Source organism: Canis aureus, chromosome 12 (genome assembly GCF_053574225.1).
Source record: "Canis aureus isolate CA01 chromosome 12, VMU_Caureus_v.1.0, whole genome shotgun sequence".
NCBI classification, from domain to species: Eukaryota; Metazoa; Chordata; class Mammalia; order Carnivora; family Canidae; genus Canis; species Canis aureus.
In genome coordinates, this window is record NC_135622.1 from 19770155 (window position 1) to 19790260 (window position 20106).

Consider the following 20106-nt stretch of genomic DNA (forward strand, 5'->3'; position numbering starts at 1 on the left):
ACCCAAGCTCAGCCTATGTGTTGCTCTTGCCCAGAGCTTTGATTTCTGATCAAGGAAGACATGAATGGAGGTGTTGCTTTAACCCCATTGCACCCTTCCTAAGAGAGCACCCCATAGTTTTTACCTTCTAGCTTTCCAGAATTGCCTTCTTCCCTTGTGGATCCTCCAGTTTTCCTCTCAATTCTGTGAACTCCTCAGATCTTTCTGTTTCAAACCCAGCTTATTATCCTTGATTATATGTACTCTTCTTCTTCTGTAATAATTGCAGTCCAAGTTTTAGTTTGGTACATTGCCATCCAAAATAAAACTCATATTTCTCAAGTCCTTTAGGCAGCTAGATTGGATTGTATGATTAAGTTCTGGCCAATGCGGTGTCAGCTAAAGTTATATATATATAAATTCTAAAAAGTGTCCTCAAGAAGAAAGGCCATTCATTCTTTTTCCTCCCTTTTTCCCACTGATTAGAAAGTAGGCATAATGCCTGGAGCTCCAATCAGCATCTTATACCATAAGGTAATTTCTGGGATGAAAGTTCTGCATGATGAAAGGATCTTGGTTCCCTGATCAGAGCACTCTGTGAGACCTGGCTTATTTTGAAAATTCTTGAACTTAAGAGGAAGAATAAACTTCTGTCTTTATTATTAGGGTTGGTATTTTTGTTCTTTGCACTGATCCTAACATATTCACCACTTTGTTTCAGTTAGCCATGGTTACTATCTATTGCTTATGCCTCTTCCAGGTGAATGTGATAGAAAATTCAATTCAAACTGGCTTAACCAATAGTAGAAAAATATTGGCTTATAGAACTGCAAAGGCCTGAAGTAGCCAAGGATCCAGGCAAAATCCAATCATTTCAAACAATGTAACAAGAGACCAAATTTTCTCTCCCATCTAACTTTCCACATTTCAACTTCATTTTCAGTTTCCATATGTTGATTGTCTTGTGTCTGCCACAACTTCCTATGAACTGGTGAGAATGGCTGAAGCAGTTTAAGACCTTACATTTCATGCCACACCTCCTCACTGAGGAAGGAGAAAGGGTTTCTGCAGTAGTCTCAAAAAAAAAAAAAAAAAAAAAAGACGATGCCTCCCTCCCTCTCTCCATTCTTCTCTCCCTCCCTTCCTTCCTTCCTTCCTTCCTTCCTTCCTTCCTTCCTTCCTTCCTTCCTTCCTTCCTTCTGTCTCATCTTCAACCCCACTCAATAACTGACAACAAATCTCAGGAAATGTATCTTTATATTTCATTGGTTCTAACAGGCTTACAAGCCTGTCCCTGAGCCAATTACTGTAGACAAGGAATTAGAAATATTTATTGATTTCTGTTAATCATGCTGCACTCCTGAGACTAGAAAGTGGGTCATTCCCACACAAACCATGTATCTTGGAGTAGGTGAGGTGGTTCCCAAAGCAAAAGGTGGATTTATTTATCTACAGGAGAGGAATACGAATATTTATCCTGCCTACCTAAAAAGATTTTTATGATGATTAAATCCAATAACTCAGGTGAGGTTGTTTTGAAGATTATGAATTACTACATAAATATGAGATACTATTATTGGTATTAGAGTGGATTGCTCTTTCTCTTTTTTTCCCACTGAACTTTCTTTGAATTTGTGGTACTCTGTTACAAGCAATAGATTTCCTCAATTTTTCAAGGCAAACATTTATGATATTATACTTTAATCCTCTCAATTACAACTGAAAGTAATCTCTTCCATTTCCTCTGATTATAGTTTCATAACTACAATGGCATGGCCTTTTTCTTGTACTACAGTTTTTAGATGAACTTTACTAATTCAAATTTCTTGGGATAAGAATATAACTAGAGGGATGCCTGGGTGGTTCAGTAGATTAAGTATTTGCCTTTGGTTCAGGTCATGATCCCAGAGTCCTGGGGTAGAGCCCCACATTAGGCTCCCTGCCCAGTGGGAGTCTTCTTCTCCCTTTATCCCTTACCCTGCTCATACTCTCTCTCTCTCTCTCTCTCTCTCACACACACACACACTCTTTTTGTCTCTCAAATAAATAAATAAAATCTTAAAAACAAAGACTATAACTAGAAACTAAGAGTAAACAGGTGTCACTGCCCTCTACTCAATTTCCACTTTACAGCCCAAATATTCATTTAAGATAAAGACATAAATGTATTATACATGGAATTAAAATTCTTCAAAGGCTTCCTAACATTTTGGGGTAAATCCAAGCATAGCTCAGGTGGCCGCGTGTCATGGGGTTCTGGCTACCACTTCACATCTGTTTCCCATCTCTCTCTCCTTGCTCTCTTTTCTGAGGTAATCTTAATGAGTTTCTCTAGGCTCTTCCCTGTGCCACAGTCTCTCTGTGAGCCAGAGCATTGCCTTAATATTCCTTTTGCCTATAAAACCCATGCCACTCCTACAGCACCTGCCACACCAGCCATAGTTCCACCAATTTATTAATCTTCATACTTATTGTCACAACTTAAATATAATTTTCTTGGATCAGCTTTCTGTCTGGAGCTGTGAGACCTAAATGAGTCTCCCATTATCTGGCTCACTAGCATATTATGCTTCTGTTTTCATGAATGCTGATAGTCACTTATTTAATTCTTGGGATTCCTAATATTTCCCTAAAACTTTGAGTCAATAAGCATGTATTTTTCAGCACTGTATCCCCAAAGAATAACACAGTGTCCAAAACATAATGGTACGAAATAAACATGTATTAAAACAGTTAACTGATGAATCAATGAAGGCTTACAGAGTTTATTCCTAGAAATGAAAATTATATTAAATTACATAATAAAATTATATTAAAATTACATAATAAAATGTAATATCACAAATAACCACCTACTAACATAAAAGTGAATAGGAACTTTGATAAAGGTTTCAGAGTATGAGGAATATTTGAACATTAAATTATAGTTCTGACATCTTCAGTTTGATGGGCTGTGTTCACATCTGTGACCTTCACCTTTTAGAATTTGAACATGTTACAATTTGTTTGATTTCATGATGTCTCATCTTTTAAAATGATTTCTTTCTAATACAGGGATTAAGATTTATTTCTTCTTTTGATAACATTTATCAGCATTCCCTGAGATAACTGATAAGTCCCTGGGCTCAAAAAGCTCAGCACTGATATTCACTCAGTGAAATCTTAAGATATCTATAATCCAGCAAACTCCCCAAATCCAGCCTGGGAGGTGTGGATCCATGTCTTGGTTCTTTGATCTTAGACCTCATGGGGGAGGACAGCAAAGAGATGAAAATGGGAGTGCAGGAACAAGCAGCCCAGAGCAGATCATAAAAGAAGTCCAGGGCATTAATAGACCTTGAAGTTGTCATTAATTTCAGTTCAAAATAAGACAGTTTGTCAAATTTCTGCCTCTAAAAAGGGATAGAAAGGGTTTCTAACCCTATGACAGGAATTCAACCATGATGGATGGATGTTTTTGAAAAACCATAAAGAGACAATCTGAATAGTAAGGTTGACTCCGGCTAATCTTTCAGGAGTCTCTTGTGACCCTCTAAATCTATTTTAGAAGAGAAGCATTTTAAGTTGATTTAGTGAGATGGCTAAAACTTAATTAGTTATCAAATAATTACCTAATGGACCCTTTTTGAGATATAAGGTTGAGCCATAGCTCTAGCTGCAATGCAATTAATTTTAAATTTTATAAGTCATAAAAGGTAATCATAGTCCTACGAATCAACTAGTTAGGAAGATATTTAGACGCTGTGCTGACACCAAGACACCTTAAGCAGGTTAATTAGGTGGCAATTAGTAAGAAGAGCGTTAATTTGCATACTAGTCTTATATTATGCAAATGAAATTACATTTTAATTAATGGTTAAGAAACCAAACAATTCAAAATGTATGGGCAATAATAGCTATTGGCATGTTCACAGAAGCCAAAGAAATACTCTCCTAAATGGGAAATTTTGATCTTGCTCTCAATTCAGTAAGGTTATGACCATTTTCTCCTTTCTGTGCATGAATTTAGAAGTGCAGCCCTATATTTTAGAGTTGACACTTGCCATACCAAAGGTATTTTATAATAGTATATGCTAGGATTATGTATGAAAGAAGAAACTCATGGTTCATTTACTTTCTTCTCTCCTTTACCACACGGAGAAACTAGTACTGACAAAGTACAAGCAATTTGGCTAAGTGTAAATGGTTAATTAGAGAAAAATCTGGATGAGGATTTCAAAGTGCTGATATGAGGATACTTCCCACTATATATAGCCAACAGTAAAATATTATTTACCATCTTCAACAGAAGAGTATAAGTTTTAAGAGTCATTGTAGAGTTACTCCTATTTAGGTCTCACACTTATTAGCTGTGTGACCTAAGGCAAGTTAACTTCTCTAAGCTTAAATTGCCTAACCTGTCAAATGAGGATGAGTACTTACTTCATCATTCATTTGGAAGTATTTATTAAAATAAGCTATAGAGTGTTTGGCTCAGTGACTAGCACATTGTGAGCACCCTCAAATCATTAGCTATTGCTATTAGCACTGGTTTCATAAAAAAATAAGTTGGTATAATATGAGGAGCTCAGAAAAGTAATCCTTTTCCCTCTCAAGAAGTCACATTGCTTAAAATTCTCTTATCAAAGATCATTTATTTTTTACTTTTGGTTAAATGCAATGGAAGCAATGGCAGTTTACTTTATTTTCAGCTAACACCTTAGTGGGAATCAACGTTCTAGTGATAACTGAAGACAAGGGGTTCAGTGACTTCAGACTGCTGGGATAAAATGCATGAGTGAGTCAGAGGCAAAGAAAAATGGAATACAGGAATGTTGGAAAGAGAAATAGGACACAAGGTAAATGTTACTGTCTTTATCATTTTGCCAAGAATGTCTCACTGGGAAAAATCTAGGTCAAAAGCTTGCCTCTAGGGGTAGAGCCATTGACATAGGAATTATTGGGTTTGATGGTTTTATTTTCAAGCTGTGTAAATATACACAAAGATAAATAGTGATTTTTGATTATTTTGACCAATATAAATTACTTGGCTAAAACCATACACAGTTGAGGCAAAGGGAATTGGGTTGGTCATGCTTCTGTTTTTGCCTGAATTATCAGTATAAATGCAGTTTCCACTGTTGGCAAGGAACTGATGTATTATAAAGAACTTTGCCCATGAGTGAAAGTGACAGAGGAGAAATGAGCAGCTGAGGCTTTGCAGTGTTTTCTCTGCACATGTAAGAAACCGACCATTTAAAAATCTTGTAAAAACCATGACTTACATGATTGTAACAATGGATTAGGTTCAAGAAGGGATAAGGGGAAGTTGGCACAGGAACTCTGTAAAGAGAGTTGCACTATTTGAACAATGCATGTATAACTGCACTTTCACTTGACTTTTATACTGCTCAAGGCCAAATCAAACTGGAGTTTTAAATGTGGCTGCTTCCCTCACTTTATTCCACCTTTTCAGCTTTCTTCAAGTCCGACCACTCTGCAGATTCTTCAAGTGTATCTCATGCCAAATTCCTTTTGAGAACACTGTATCACTCATAAAACTTCCCTGACTGAAACAACTAAAAAGGTACTATGGTAGTCCCTGTTTTCCTGATACTTATGCCCTGTGTAATCCTCTCACCTGTAGTATGGACAGGGTCTGTGGTTTTCTTCCTACCTGTAGAATACGGCAAGTCCCTTCTGTGATTATGTTACACAAGATCATAACATTCATTGTACTAGGAGTTTCTTTCCTTTGCTGGCTTAAATGAGGTAAGTGGCTATATAGGGAAGATGAGGCAAAGAACTGAGGACAGTCTCCAGACAAAAAGCAGCTAGGAAGTAAGGTCAGCTTCCAAGGGACAACCAGTAAGAAACTGAATCCCTCAGTTCTGTATCACTTAAAAACCTGAATCCTGCTAATGGCTGCAGTACCTTTAAAGTGGATTTTTCCCCAGATAAGCCTTCAGATGAGAACTGGCCCTAGCTGACACCTTGATTGCAGCATTGTAGGGCATCCAGCTAAGCTAACTTTCTCATGGCCTACAAAACTGTGAGATAATAAGTGTGTGCTATTTTAATCCACTGTCTGTGATAATATTGTTATGCAGCCATAGATAACTAACACAGCGATACTGGGTAAATTATTATAAAAATTATCATTTTTAATACATTCCTGAGCTGCCAAAAAAGTAAGAAACTCACAGACCTGAAAAACAAAGTAAAACTAAGAGATTAGGAGATAGAGACGTCTGGGGGGCTCAGTGGTTGAGCGTCTGCCTTTGGTTCAGGGCATGATCTCATGGTCCCGGGCTTGAGTCTCACATCAGGCTCCCAGCACGGGGCCTGCTTCTCCCTCTGCCTATGTCTCTGCCTCTCTCTCTCTGTGTCTCTCATGAATAAGTAAATAAAATCTTTAAAAAAAAATTAAGAGATAAACTAGCCTTAAATCCATATTTTACTACGAGGAATTATTTTGTATCCTAGAAATGTTGAGTTTTGCTTTGACTATTGCATTGGGCGCTGAGAGAACATAAAACAAAATAAAAAATGTAGGGCTTTGCCACATAGGGAAATATAATAAGGTACCCTTAAAAAAAGCTAGCTACATCTGCTAGGTAAGGAAGAATTAAAAAATAATTTAAAAAAAAAAAAGAAGAGTACCATAAAGAACATTGCTTCTCTTAGACTTGGCACTTAGTGGAATAAAAACAAATAATCTTTTCTAAGAATTCATAAGTGCAAGTCGTTACCATGTAGGTTTTTGATCTTACCTTATATAGTCTGAAAAGTCTCAAATAGAAAAGTTAGTTTAAGCAAAATAGATTGTACTATAGGAGATGGTTAGAAGTAAATGATAATCCTGAATTTAAATAGATAAAATTTTAAAGGAAATGAGCCATCATAATTTAAAAATTGCAAAAACATACAAGGAAATAAAATATAGTGAGAGAGAACTAGAGAAACAACAGTGATGCACATAGGAACACAAAAATTTTCAGATACAAATAGTTTTAGTTATAGATGTTAAATAATGATGTTTAATATATTTTAAGACAATATAAAAATTTGAAAATATGAGCAGAGAACAAAAAATAAACAAATAACTTTGAAAGATAACAAAACTGACTTTCTAGAAATGAATCACATTAAGCACATTAGGTGAAGAGAAATTCATGAACTAGAAAATAGTTCTGAAGAGATATATTCACAATGCAATCCAGTGAAGAGAAAAAAAGATTGAAGATTTACTGACACAGAGAAAAGAATTGAGTAGATCTAACATATTACTGTATTATATGTATGTCTGTATAAAATATGGCACAAAATAAATAAAATATTATATATGTACATATATTTATATATAAAATAGTAGCATGCAATTAAAACAGTACTTTAGGAATATATATGCCCTTAAGCCTAAATTATAAACAAAAAATGTTTCACAATTTATAATCAGAGGAGCTAGTATATGAAGTAATCAAAGTTACTTTAAAATAAATTTGAAGTAGCAGGAAAGAAAGATCATAGTTAAAAATTAATGGAATAAAAAATAAACAGAGAGGATCAATAAATCCCAAACAGGAGTATCTTTAAGAGATTATGAGCTTGATGATAGCAAAATTCAGTAATCCAGATGTTGGCAAAAATGTGAAGAAATGATCCCTTTCACTACTTTTTTATAGTCCCCATATGAGTGAAACCATATAATGATTGTCCTCTGATTGACTTACTTCAGTCTGCATAATACCCTCCAGTTCCATCCACGTCAAAGCAATTGGTGAGTATTCCTTTTTTATAATGGCTGAGTAATATTCCATTATATGTATCTATATAATGGAATATATATATATATATATATATATATATATATATATGATGGGCAGGGGGATGGGGTGAATGGGTGATGGGCACTGAGGGGAGTACTTGACAGGATGAGCACTGGGTTATACTATATGTTGGCAAATCGAACTCCAATAAAAAATATCCAAAAATATGTGAAGAAATGAGAACCCACATTACTAATAAATTTACAAATTACTATAACTGTTTTAGGTAGCATTTGATTATTCCACATTGAAATTGAGTATATTCATGCTATAAAAGTCAATTATTCCATTTGGATATATATTCCTTAGGAAGAAATATGACATTGGGGTTCCTGGGTGGTACAGTTGGTTGAGCATCCAACTCTTCAGCTCAGGTTGTGATTTCAGGGTCATGAGACCAAGCCCAACATTGGGCACCCCGCTCAGTAAAGAGTCTGCTTGAGATTCTTTCTTCTCCTCTGCACCTCCCACTCATGTTGTTTCTCTCTCCCTTTAAAATAAATAAATCTTTTTTAAAAAGGAAGTATTACATCTCATAACTTTATGCCTGAGGAAAAAATCTTGTAGATATTATCAGGTGGCATGTACAAGAATGTCCATAGCAGCAGTGACAATAAAAACAAAAAAATTAAAATAATTAGAATTACCACCAATAATAGAATGAATAATTAGTTTGAGGATTTATTGAGTGGAAAAATGAATGGACTGCTAGTACATGCATTAACCTGGCTTAACCTTAAAAAGATGTTCATGCATAAATTTTAACATTGTGGAGAAAAAAAAGCATATCTCAGAATAATATAGTAAGAGATTTTAAAACAAAAATAGAGCAAAACTAAATAATATGTTGCTTAGGAATACCTAAGCACATGTTAAAACCTATAAAAAAAGAGTGTGAAAATGGTTAACAGAAAACTAAGTATTGTTTATCCAGCAAAGCTGTCATTCAGAAGGAGACATAAAGAACTTTCAAGATAGGCAAAAACTGAAAGAACATGTGACCACCAAACTTACTCTGCAAGAAATATTAAGGAGGACCCTGGAAAAGAAAGAGGAGCCCAAAGAAACAATCCACAAAAACAGGGAGTGAATAGGTAACACAATGACACTAAATTCCTATCTTTAAATATTTACTCTGAATGTGAAAGGGCTAAATGATCCCATCAAAAGACACAGGGTATCAGACTGGATAAAAAAGAAAGACCTATCTATATGCTGTCTACAAAAGACTCATTTTGGATTTAAGGACATCTCCATTCTGAAAATGAATGGGTGGAGAACCATTTACCATTCAAATGGTCCTCAAAAGAAACCTGGGGTAGCAATCCTCATATCAGATAAATTAAAGTTTATCCCAAAGACTGTAGCAAGAGATGAAGAGGGACACTATATCATACTTAAAGGGTCTATCCAACAAGGACACCTAACAATCATGAATATTTATGCCCCTAATGTGGGAGCTGCCAAGTATATCAGTCAATTAATAACCAAAGTAAAGACATACTTAGATAATACACTAATAGTAGGAGACTTCAACACAGCACTTTCAGCAAATGATAGATATTCTAAGCAGAACATCACCAAAGAAACGAGGGCCTTAAATGATACACTGGACCAAATAGATTTCACAGACATATACAGAATTTCCCATCTGAATAAAACTGGATACACATTCTTCTCAAGTGCACATGGAACTTTCTCCAGAATAAACCACATACTGGGTCACTAATCAGGACTCAACAGATACCAAAAGATTGGGATTGTCCCCTGCATATATTCAGACTACAATGCTTTGAAACTAGAACTCAATCACAAGAAGAAATTTGGTAGAAACTCAAATACATGGAGGTTTAAGAGCATCCTACTAAAAGATGAATGGGTCAACCAGGAAATTAGACAAGAACTAAAAAGATTCATGGAAAAAATGAAAATGAAGATACAACTGTTCAAAATCTTTGGGATACAGCAAAAGTGGTCCTAACAGGGAAATACATTGCAACACAAGCCTCCCTAAAAAAAATTAGAAAAAACTCAAATACACGAGCTTACCTCACACCTAATGGAACTGGAGAAAGAAGAGCAAGTAAAACCTACACCAAGCAGAAGAAGAGAGACAATAAATATTCAGGCAAAACTCAAAGAAATAGAGACCAGAAGAACAGTAGAATGGATCAACAAAACAAGGAGCTGGTTCTTTGAGAGAATTAATAAAATACATATACCTATAGCCAGCCTAATTAAAAAGAAAAGGGAAAAGACCCAAATTAATAAAATCAAGAATGAAAGAGAAGAGACCACAAACAATAAAAGAAAATACAAACGATTTTAAAAACGTATTATGAACAGCTATATGCCAACGAATTAATCAATCTAGGAAAAATGGGTGCATTTGTGGAAAACCACAAATTACCAGAACTGGAACAGGAAGAAATAGAAAACCTGAACAGGCCAATAACCAGGGAGGAAATTGAAGCAGTCATCAAAAACCTCCCAAGACACAAAAGTCCAGGGCCAGATGGCTTCCCAGGGGAATTCTATCAAATGTTTAAAGAAGAAATAATACCTATTCTACTAAAGCTGTTCCACAGGATAGAAAGGGACGGAATACTTCCAAATTCATTTTATGATGCCAGCATTACCTTGATTCCAAAACCAGACAAAGATCTCACCAAAAAGGAGTATTATAGACCAATATCCTTGATGAACATGAATGCAAAAATCCTCAACAAGATACTAGCCAATAGGATCCAACAATACATTAAGAAGATTATTCACCATGACCAAATGGGATTTATCTGGGATGCAAGGTTGGTTCAACACTCGTAAAACAATCAACATGATAGAGCACACAAGAGAAAAAAGAAGAACCATATGATCCTCTCAATAGATGCAGAGAAAGCATTTGACCAAATACAACATCCATTCCTGATTAAAACTCTTCAAAGTGTAGGGATAGAGGGAACATTCCTCAATATCATAAAAGCCACTTATGAAAAGCCCACAGTGAATACCACTCTCAGTGGAGAAAAACTGAGAGCCTTTCTCCTAAGATCAGGAACATGACAGGGATGTCCACTCACACCACCACTATTCAACATAGTACTAGAAGTCCTAGCCTCAGCAATCAGACAACAAAAAGAAATAAAAGGCATTCAAATTGGCAAAGAATTTCACAGATGACATGACACTGTATAGAGACAACCCAAAAGACTCCACCCCAAGATTGGTAGATCTCATACAGCAATTCAGCAATATGGCAGGATACAAAAACAATCCCCAGAAATCAGTGGCATTTATATACACTAAGACTGAAGAAAGAGAAATTAAGGAATCAATTCCATTTACAATTGCACCCAAAAGCATAAGATACCTAGGAATAAACCTAACCAAAGAGGTAAAGTATCTACACCCTAAAAACTACAGAACACTTCTGAAAGAAATTGAGGAAGACACAGAGGGAAAAACATTCCATGCTCTGATTGCAAGAATAAATATTTTGAAAGTGTCTATGCTACCCAGGGCAATTTACAATCCCTAACAAGTACCATGGACTTTCTTCACAGAGTTGGAACAAATAATCTTAAGATTTGTGTGTAATCAGAAAAGACTCTGAATAGCCAGGGGAATATTGAAAAAGAAAACCAGAGCTGGAGGCATCACAATGCTGGATCTCAAGTTGTACTACAAAGGTGTAATCATCAAGACAGTGTGGTGCTGGCACAAAAACAGACACATAGACCAATGGAACAGAATACAGAATCTAGAAATGGGCCCTCAACTCTATGGTCAACTAATATTCGACAAAGCAGGAAAAACTATCCACTGGAAAAATCACAGTCTCTTCAATAAATTGTGCCGGGAAAATTGGACATCCACATGCAGAAGAATGAAACTAGACCATTCTCTTACACCATACACAAAGATGATAAACTCAAAATGGATGAAAGATCTAAATGTGAGGCAAGAATCCATCAAAATCCTGGAGGAGAACACAGGCAACACTGTTTCTAAACTTGGCCACAACAACTTCTTGCAAGATACATCTATGAAGGCAAAGGAAACAAGGCAAAAATGAACTATTGGGATTTAATCAAGATAAAAAGCTTCTACACAGCAAAAGAAGCAGTCAACAAAACTAAAAGACAACCTACAGAATGGGAGAAGATATTTGCAAATGACCTATCAGATAAAGGGCTAGTATCCAAGATACATAAAGAATTTATTAAACTCAACAGCAAAGAAACAAACACCCTATCATGAAATGGGCAAAAGACGTGAACAGAAGTTTCACCAAGAAGACATAGACATGGCCAACAAGCACATGAGAAAATGCTCTGCATCACTTGCCATCAGGGAAATACAAATCAAAACCACAATGAGATACCACCTCACACCAGTGAGAATGGCGAAAATTAACAAGACAAGAAACAACAAATACTGGAGAGGAATTGGAGAAAGGGGAACCCTCTTGCACTGTTGGTGGAAATGCAAACTGGTGCAGCCACTCTGGAAAACAACGTGGAGGTTCCTCAAGAAGTTAAAAATAGAGCTACTCTATTATCCAGCAATTGCACTACTGGGTATTTACTCCAAAGATACAGATGTACTGAAATACTGGGACACTTGCAACCAATGTTCATACTAGCAATGTCCACAATAGCCGAACTGTGGAAGGAGCCACAATGTCCCAATGTCCTTGGACAGATGAATGGATAAAGAAGTGGTGTGTGTGTATATATATATATATATATACACACACACACACACACACACACACACACACACAATGGAATATTACTCAGCCATCAGAAAGGACGAATACCCACCATTTGCTTCTATGTGGTTGGAACTGGAGGATATTAGGCTGAGTGAAGTAAGTCAATCAGAGAAGGACAATCATCATATGGTTTCACTCATACGGGGAATAGTATGATTATAAGGGAAAGGAGGGGAACTGAGTGGAAAAAATTTAGAGGGAGACAAACCATGAGAAACTCCTACCTCTGGGAAACAAACGAAAGGTTGCAGAAGGGGAGGTGAGCAGGGGTGGTTTGGGTAGCTGCGTGATGGACACTGAGGGGGGCACATCATGGGATGAGCACTGTGTGTTATACTATATGTTGGCAAATCAAACTTCAATAAAAACAAGTGATAAAAAACAATTGCTGAAAGGAAGAAAAAAAGGAAAACTCAGGATTGTGGTCAGCTCTGGGAGTTGGAGTAGGAAAGATACATAGGAAGCTATAAGGTACAAATGGAAAGATACAGGAAGCTATAAGGTATAAATAATGTTCTTTTAATCTTGGTAGTCAGAACCAGATGGTCAGTGTGTAATTAGCTTTAAAATAATAAAGACATATTTTAAACCTCTATTATAAGTGCAACAGATTTAAACGTTTTTGAACGTTGTATTGAAGTTGTGTTCACTACCATTTGGAACAGGTTACACTCTTCCCTCCCTGATCCTCCCTCTTGATTTTTGTTTATTTCTAAGTGCTCAGCTCAGTATGTAATTGGAGAGAAGCTTTGATACAATTCTAGATACTTTGATGAACTACCTGTCTCTGGGCATTGCCACCATTTCCCAGGCACTGCTGACGTGCTGAGAGCTGGATAAGCACCGAAGCTGCCTGTAGACTTTGCAGTTTTCCTCTCGCCATAACAATTATGTTCTCTGAAAAAAATTCAAAGAATGTCTTTTTCCCCTACTTACCTATACTTAGCCTCTCTGGATATCCAACAGCTTTGCTTTGCCCAATGAGTTTTAGTAAAAATAAAACCTGTATATTGTGCTAACATCTCTTTCCCCAGAATTAAATGCAGAATCCATGGTGTGTACCAGGGGAAATATTTAATCTAAAGAACTGAATTTACTCTGATTTTGCTTTACATCACAACTTTTTAAAAATAAATTGTGGACCATGCCACTCTGCTTTATTGGACTATACCACTCTGCTTCACTCCCTTTTTCCTTGGGGTACTTTTTCTTCTAGGGGATTTTAGTCTCTGACAAGCACTCTTCTTCCATCAAAAATGCCCAGAGCTTTCTAAATGTTGAAGAACAAATCTTTTTTAAAAATAGAAACCTGAAATATATGCAAAATACTTTGATCCATTATTTTCAGTAATAGCACATCAAAAACGTTCAAACTTCAGAGAATAGGGAATTAGTGAAATTAATTATGGAATATCCACATAATAGAATTTTTCCATATTAATATTGGCTAGGAGAACTTAAATAAATTAAAAAATGTCAATCATACAGGTTTAAGTGTAAATACAGGTTACATAGTATGAAGTCCTATTAGCAAGGTTGTTTGGGTATATGTGTGTACCAGCATGCATGTGAATGCTTGCAAACGTGTACACAAAGTTGTTAGCTGTGGTTATTTCTGGGCAATAAAATTATGGGTAATAATTCCTTTCTATTAAAGAATGATATATAATTTATTTGATTTTGTTTTCCTTAAACAGTAACATTCCTTAAAGATATTAAAAGTTGAATTGTAATTTTTATAATCTGATTTATGTATTTGACTTTAATAAACACATAAAAATTAATGCTTAAGTATAGTTCGTATATCTGACCATTTTTATTAAATAGATGAGAAAAGTTTAAAAAATTAATAACACAAAATTCTAAATGGCAGTCATCCATTCAAAGATTTATTTATTTTTTTCATTCAAAGATTTAAAAAACATTTAATTTTAGTGTTGCTCAACATAAAAAAAGATATTTTCTGTGATTTAATTAAAAGACAACATTCTAATGCAAACACTGAGATTAGAATGACATCTTTTTTTTACTTTTGATTACATAAAAAAGTAAGTCGTAGCACAAAAGTATTTTGCTGATTGTGTTAATATTGATAACTAGGTGTTTTTGTCATTATTAAATGTACAAAAATACCCCAGAGAATTGGAATTAAGCAAACATCCTGATATTAGCCTTGCCTGACCATGACAATGTGTATTATTAATAATGCTTCTTACGTTTTTTTTTCCTTAACAAGATCTTAATCAAGTCAAATATAGAAAACAAAAGATTCTAAAACAAATATAGAAAACAAAAGATTCTAAAGATTCTATACAATTGTAACCCCACACCCAATTACACTTTTCTCAGATTGAGTGGATCTGGGGAGAAATTGAAAAACTTGCAGCTATGCATAGACACATTTTGCTATTGTGCAAGAATAGAAGGCGCCAAATTAAAATTGAAAGGGGGAGAAACTCATTTTAGAGCTTTGCCCATTGATGTGAGTTCAAGTAAATATCTACATTTTGTAGTAGTATATTAGATGTTTGAGCCAAGCAGGTGACATATGTCCCATGATCCAGGGCAAGCCCTGCCAGAATTTCCTATTAAACTGTCAGTCACCAAACACTAGATGTCAAAAAGGACAAAGCTGCACATTTTGTTTCCTAATTTGTTATTCTCCAGAATCACAGTACAAAATTCTCCCAAACATGAGTGTTTAGTAATCATAATAAAAAATGACCTAATTTGTCAATATGTAAATAAACATATCAGAGAAACACATACAATTGGGGAAATAAAACTTTTGTTCTCCACTTATAAATATGTAAACATTAAAGTATGAATTAACAAAAATAAATAATACTGTTCTCTATGTTTCTTGATAGTTCAAGACACAAACAAATTATTTTAGATAATAAGAAATATACTCCTTTTAGTTACCTGTTTTTAGGAAATTTTTTTTTAAAGAACAAGTTGTAAGATGTTTAATTTGGATAGTCAATAGTTGTACAAGAAGTCATTCCATATTTACGAAGTCACTCAAAAAAAGTCTTATTATTAAGACTTAAGGTACTTAAGGTACTCTGCTATATACTAAATACACAATGGTAAGAAAAACATAGAGAGTGTACTTGTCTCTAGTGTAGTGGAGAAGGCAAACTATTTTCAAATAAACAAATCTGTAGTAAGTGTATATAGCAGGGTGGGATTCTTTCTTTCTCACTTGACTCCTTCCTTTCTTTTACATTTCCATCTTCACTACTCTGCAACTCAGTCATTTTTTTTTTATTTGTGAGAAAATACAGAAGTAATATAAAAAAGGAGCATAGAGATGGTTATAGCATAAATAGTGGCCAACCTTATTGGAATTATAAACGATTCCTTCTGAAAAAATTTGGAAGAAACAGAACCACCTCCTAAACAAAACCAAGGAGCTGCTACTGTCCTATGTCCCTGGGACAGAAGCACAGAGCAGGGTGGGTATAAAAGATGGTGTTTTGATGGGATGGAAGCAAAGGAAGGGAGACCTTAGAATGGAATTCCAAGATACCCAGCTAGGATGTAGGCAATACAGTGAATAACCTCTTTGTATATCACATCTGGTTTCCATGCAATAAAAAATACAATATTTTTCTTAGTTTTATATCAAGCATTGAAGGCATACCTTAAAGGCAAAAAATGCCTAGTCAGAAGTAAATAGCTAAGACTGAAATTAGTGGGTTAAAGCTAGAGAAGTGGGAGTGACCTCTGAGGAAGGAGTGTTTCAGCTAGAGACCCAAAAGGTGAGAAGATTTCATTAGACAAATAGCACTGAGTGTACTTTTACAAAAGTTAAGAGTGAGATAGAGAAGGACAAGTTTAGGAACTAAAAATGCTGGGAGTTAGGAAGACAGGAACAAGTCAGGAATCAGACAGGGACAAGGAGTCCAGACAGGGACAAGAGTCAGACAGGGACAAGACTGTGCAGTGCCTCGAGGACTATATTCAGGACTTTATTCTTTACCTTGAGAGCAATGGGAATCCTTTGAAAATTGCAAGAAAGGATGTGACGAGATCATTGAAACAATATATCAATACAATCATTTCTTTCACCATAGATGAAGAGCACTACAGAAGGAGCTATGTGTAGAGGCAGGTAGGCAAAGTGGGAGACTATAGCATTGTCCAAGAGAGGTAATGGCCACTTGTTAGCAGTAGAGATAAAGAAAAGTAGACTCAGGGATGCCTGGGTGGCTCAGCGGTTGAGCATCTGCCTTTGGCTCAGGGCATGATTCCAGGGTCCTGGGATCCAGTCCCACAACAGGCTTCCCGCATGCAGCCTGCTTCTCCCTCTGCCTACGTCTCTGCCTCTCTCTCTCTGTCTCTCTTGAATAAATAAATAAAATCTTAAAAAAAAAAAAAGTAGACTCAAGAAGGTTTTTTAGAGGTTAATTTGACCTGAATGAATTGAGAATATGGAGTGTCAGAGCAAGGGAGGGCATGAACATGATTCATCACTCCTGCCATGTGAATTTGGATAAACGTTGGTGCCATTGAGTGATATGGAGAAAATAAGGCCAGAGTAGGTGTGACAGGGAGATCTTTAGGACAAACTTGAATACACTAAGTTGAGATGCCTTTGACTTAAGATATCCAAATAGAAATGTTGACTCTGGAGCAGAATATTCAGGTCAGGATTTGTGGGTACAAAGTCAAGAGTAGAAGCAATCACACGGGGAAAATGTTGAGATCTGGGATGTGTCTGCTGTCCAGGCAGCACCTGCATAGGCTGATGCTCAGACACTAAGTAAGAAGCCAATGGAAGAATAATCCAAGAGTTTCTTTTTTTTTTTTTTTTAATCCAAGAGTTTCAATACAGGTTCTGCTCACTCTCCTTTTCTCTGCTGCCTCCTTACAACCTCCATAAGATCCTGCCTAGACATTAAGGATTACTTGAATAGGGTTGTTTGAAACTCCTAAAGCTTAACTTAAAATAATAATTCATCCATGAATTCATTTAAAGTAAGAGGCAGAGCACATTTGCTAAATAAAAAAATAGGACCAAATACATGTAAAAAATTCAGTTAAAAACTGTGGGTTGGGATCCCTGGATGGCGCAGCGGTTTGGCACCTGCCTTTGGCCCAGGGCGCGATCCTGGAGACCCGGGATCGAATCCCACATCAGGCTCCTGGTGCATGGAGCCTGCTTCTCCCTCTGCCTATGTCTCTGCCTCTCTCTCTCTCTGTCTCTCTCTGTGACTATCATAAATAAATTAAAAAATTAAAAAAAAATAAAAAAAAACTGTGGGTAGATAAAAAAGATGTGATAACAAATATCAAGTAAGTTCTTCCTTTGTAAGACCTACTATTCTGAGTATTTTATATATAATAACTCATTTAATCCTTAAAACAACCCCATGAGTTAAGTAAAATTGTTCTCTTCATTTCACAGTTGAGAAAATGGAGAAATAGGGTGACTCTGTAACTTGCCCAGCTGTTGAGTAATAGATCTGGTATGTGAAATCAGGCAGATTGGCTTTGGAACCCATACATTCAGTCACTACACTATTATGTAAAATAAGGCTTGATATGTCTTATGACCTAGCTGAGAATATAATATATAAAAAATCCCAGAAAGGGTACAATGAATTGTAAAGTATTTAGTTACTTAGATCTAGGAAGCTCATGAGATTCATCAGATATATGAAGTTTAAATTCTGAATGACTAAGGGTGATATATCAGGAGAGGCTAAGATAAGCTGCAATAGCTATCAACTCCAAAATATCAGCCACTTGATGAAGCAAATGTTTATTTGTTATTAACACTATATCTCCAACATGAGCATGCAGGGGACATCTGCTCATTGTTGTCACTCAGGAACCTGGCACATAGAGGCTACATCTTGACATGGGCTTCCACAGTCTCTCAGAAGGGGAATATTAAGTAGGAAATCATGCTTAGGCTTTTAAAATATCCACAGAAAACAGAAAAACATCACTATAAACTCCGATCACATTTCATTGGCCAAAGCCAGTTATATGGCCACACCTAACTTTAAGTGGATAGAGAGGTAAGATAAATGACATATTATCAATGTCCATATAGACTACCTCATTGGACTCACTATACATGCTCATGATAGTGTCTCCCATTGAGAGACAACCAACCTACAGCTAAAAGAGAAGATGGTGATTTCCTTCTATAGTATTTCCTTCTCTTGTTTCCTTCTGTTGGATGCACTTCCAGCCACAACACTTAAACAGAGGGCCTCAGAGAACCGTCACCTGTTGGATGCCACTGGAAGTCAAGGATATTGATTATAAAAGAAAAAAAGTGCTCCAAGACTCCAAGATGTAATACTGGATATCAATTCAAAGACAAGAGGAAAAAGATAAAAGCAAAAATGAATATATTAAAATGTAGAAAACAATAATCAATGTATCTAAAAGATGTTTCCCATTCCCAGTAACAAGATGCATTTTACTATTGCTATAGTCCTTAGGAACTACTGGCATAGATTTAAAAGGAGTAGAAACCCAGTCTGACTGATTCCAAACTTAATGAGGGAAAAGTTAAATTCTGCTGCCATACCACTTTTCTGCACTTTTAAAATCACATATATTTGAAGGAAAGAGTCCTTCCAAATTCTTATTATCCTAGGTTACCTGAACACATAACGATCAGAGTTTTACTGAACATTATGGACTATGGATCCTTTTACCATCCAGTTCCAAGAGGTCAGCAAATGACTATGAGATAACATAATTCCTACTTTGCAACTAAGAGAGAAAGGTTGAGTAAGACTGAGCAAGTGAAGGTTCTAATTAAACATGTTTAAAGCAGTGTTGACTTCTTACCCCAGTGTAAAGGGCCATACTAACATTTTACATGAAACTTTGTATTACAGTCTGACTGAATAGTTGGTCACAATAATAATAATATAAATACTTATAATTGTAAAGAGAAAAAAAAGTAAAAGTAAAAATAAACATAAAAATGTTCTGGTTTCTGGTTCCAGCTTGGAAATTGCCATTCCATCCAACAACGACAAATAAATAAACAAATAAAATAAACAACAAATAAAAAGCAGAACAAAACAAAGCACAAACACACAAACACACACACACACACAAACACACATACACGCAACCCTGAAAAAATCAATAGCTCTTTTTATTTTTAGATCTATAAAAGAAGTGAGGTCACAGGGCAAAACACTCTAGGGCAAATTGGAGAGTTAGATAGGCAATTACAGAGAATCCAACATCCCTGAGGAGAAATCTCCACTCATTTTTGTATGTTTTACCTCTAGGAAATCAAACAGGTTCTCAAAGTAAATATTGGAGAAAAATCTTAGTGTGTTTCTGGAATCAGGTGAAGGAAAGGAACCATTTTGAAATAAGTCAGAGCACTCTCTTCTTAACAAGGAGAAACTGATTCATTCATTCATTTAGGAGAAACTAATTAACCAGAACCTAGCCTCCTGGTGTTTTATCAGCTCCTAATGACCTAAGGGAAGGGCAACACCTAGGTAGGTCTCCCACTCTAGCCATCCTGTCCCATCTAAGGGGAGGACA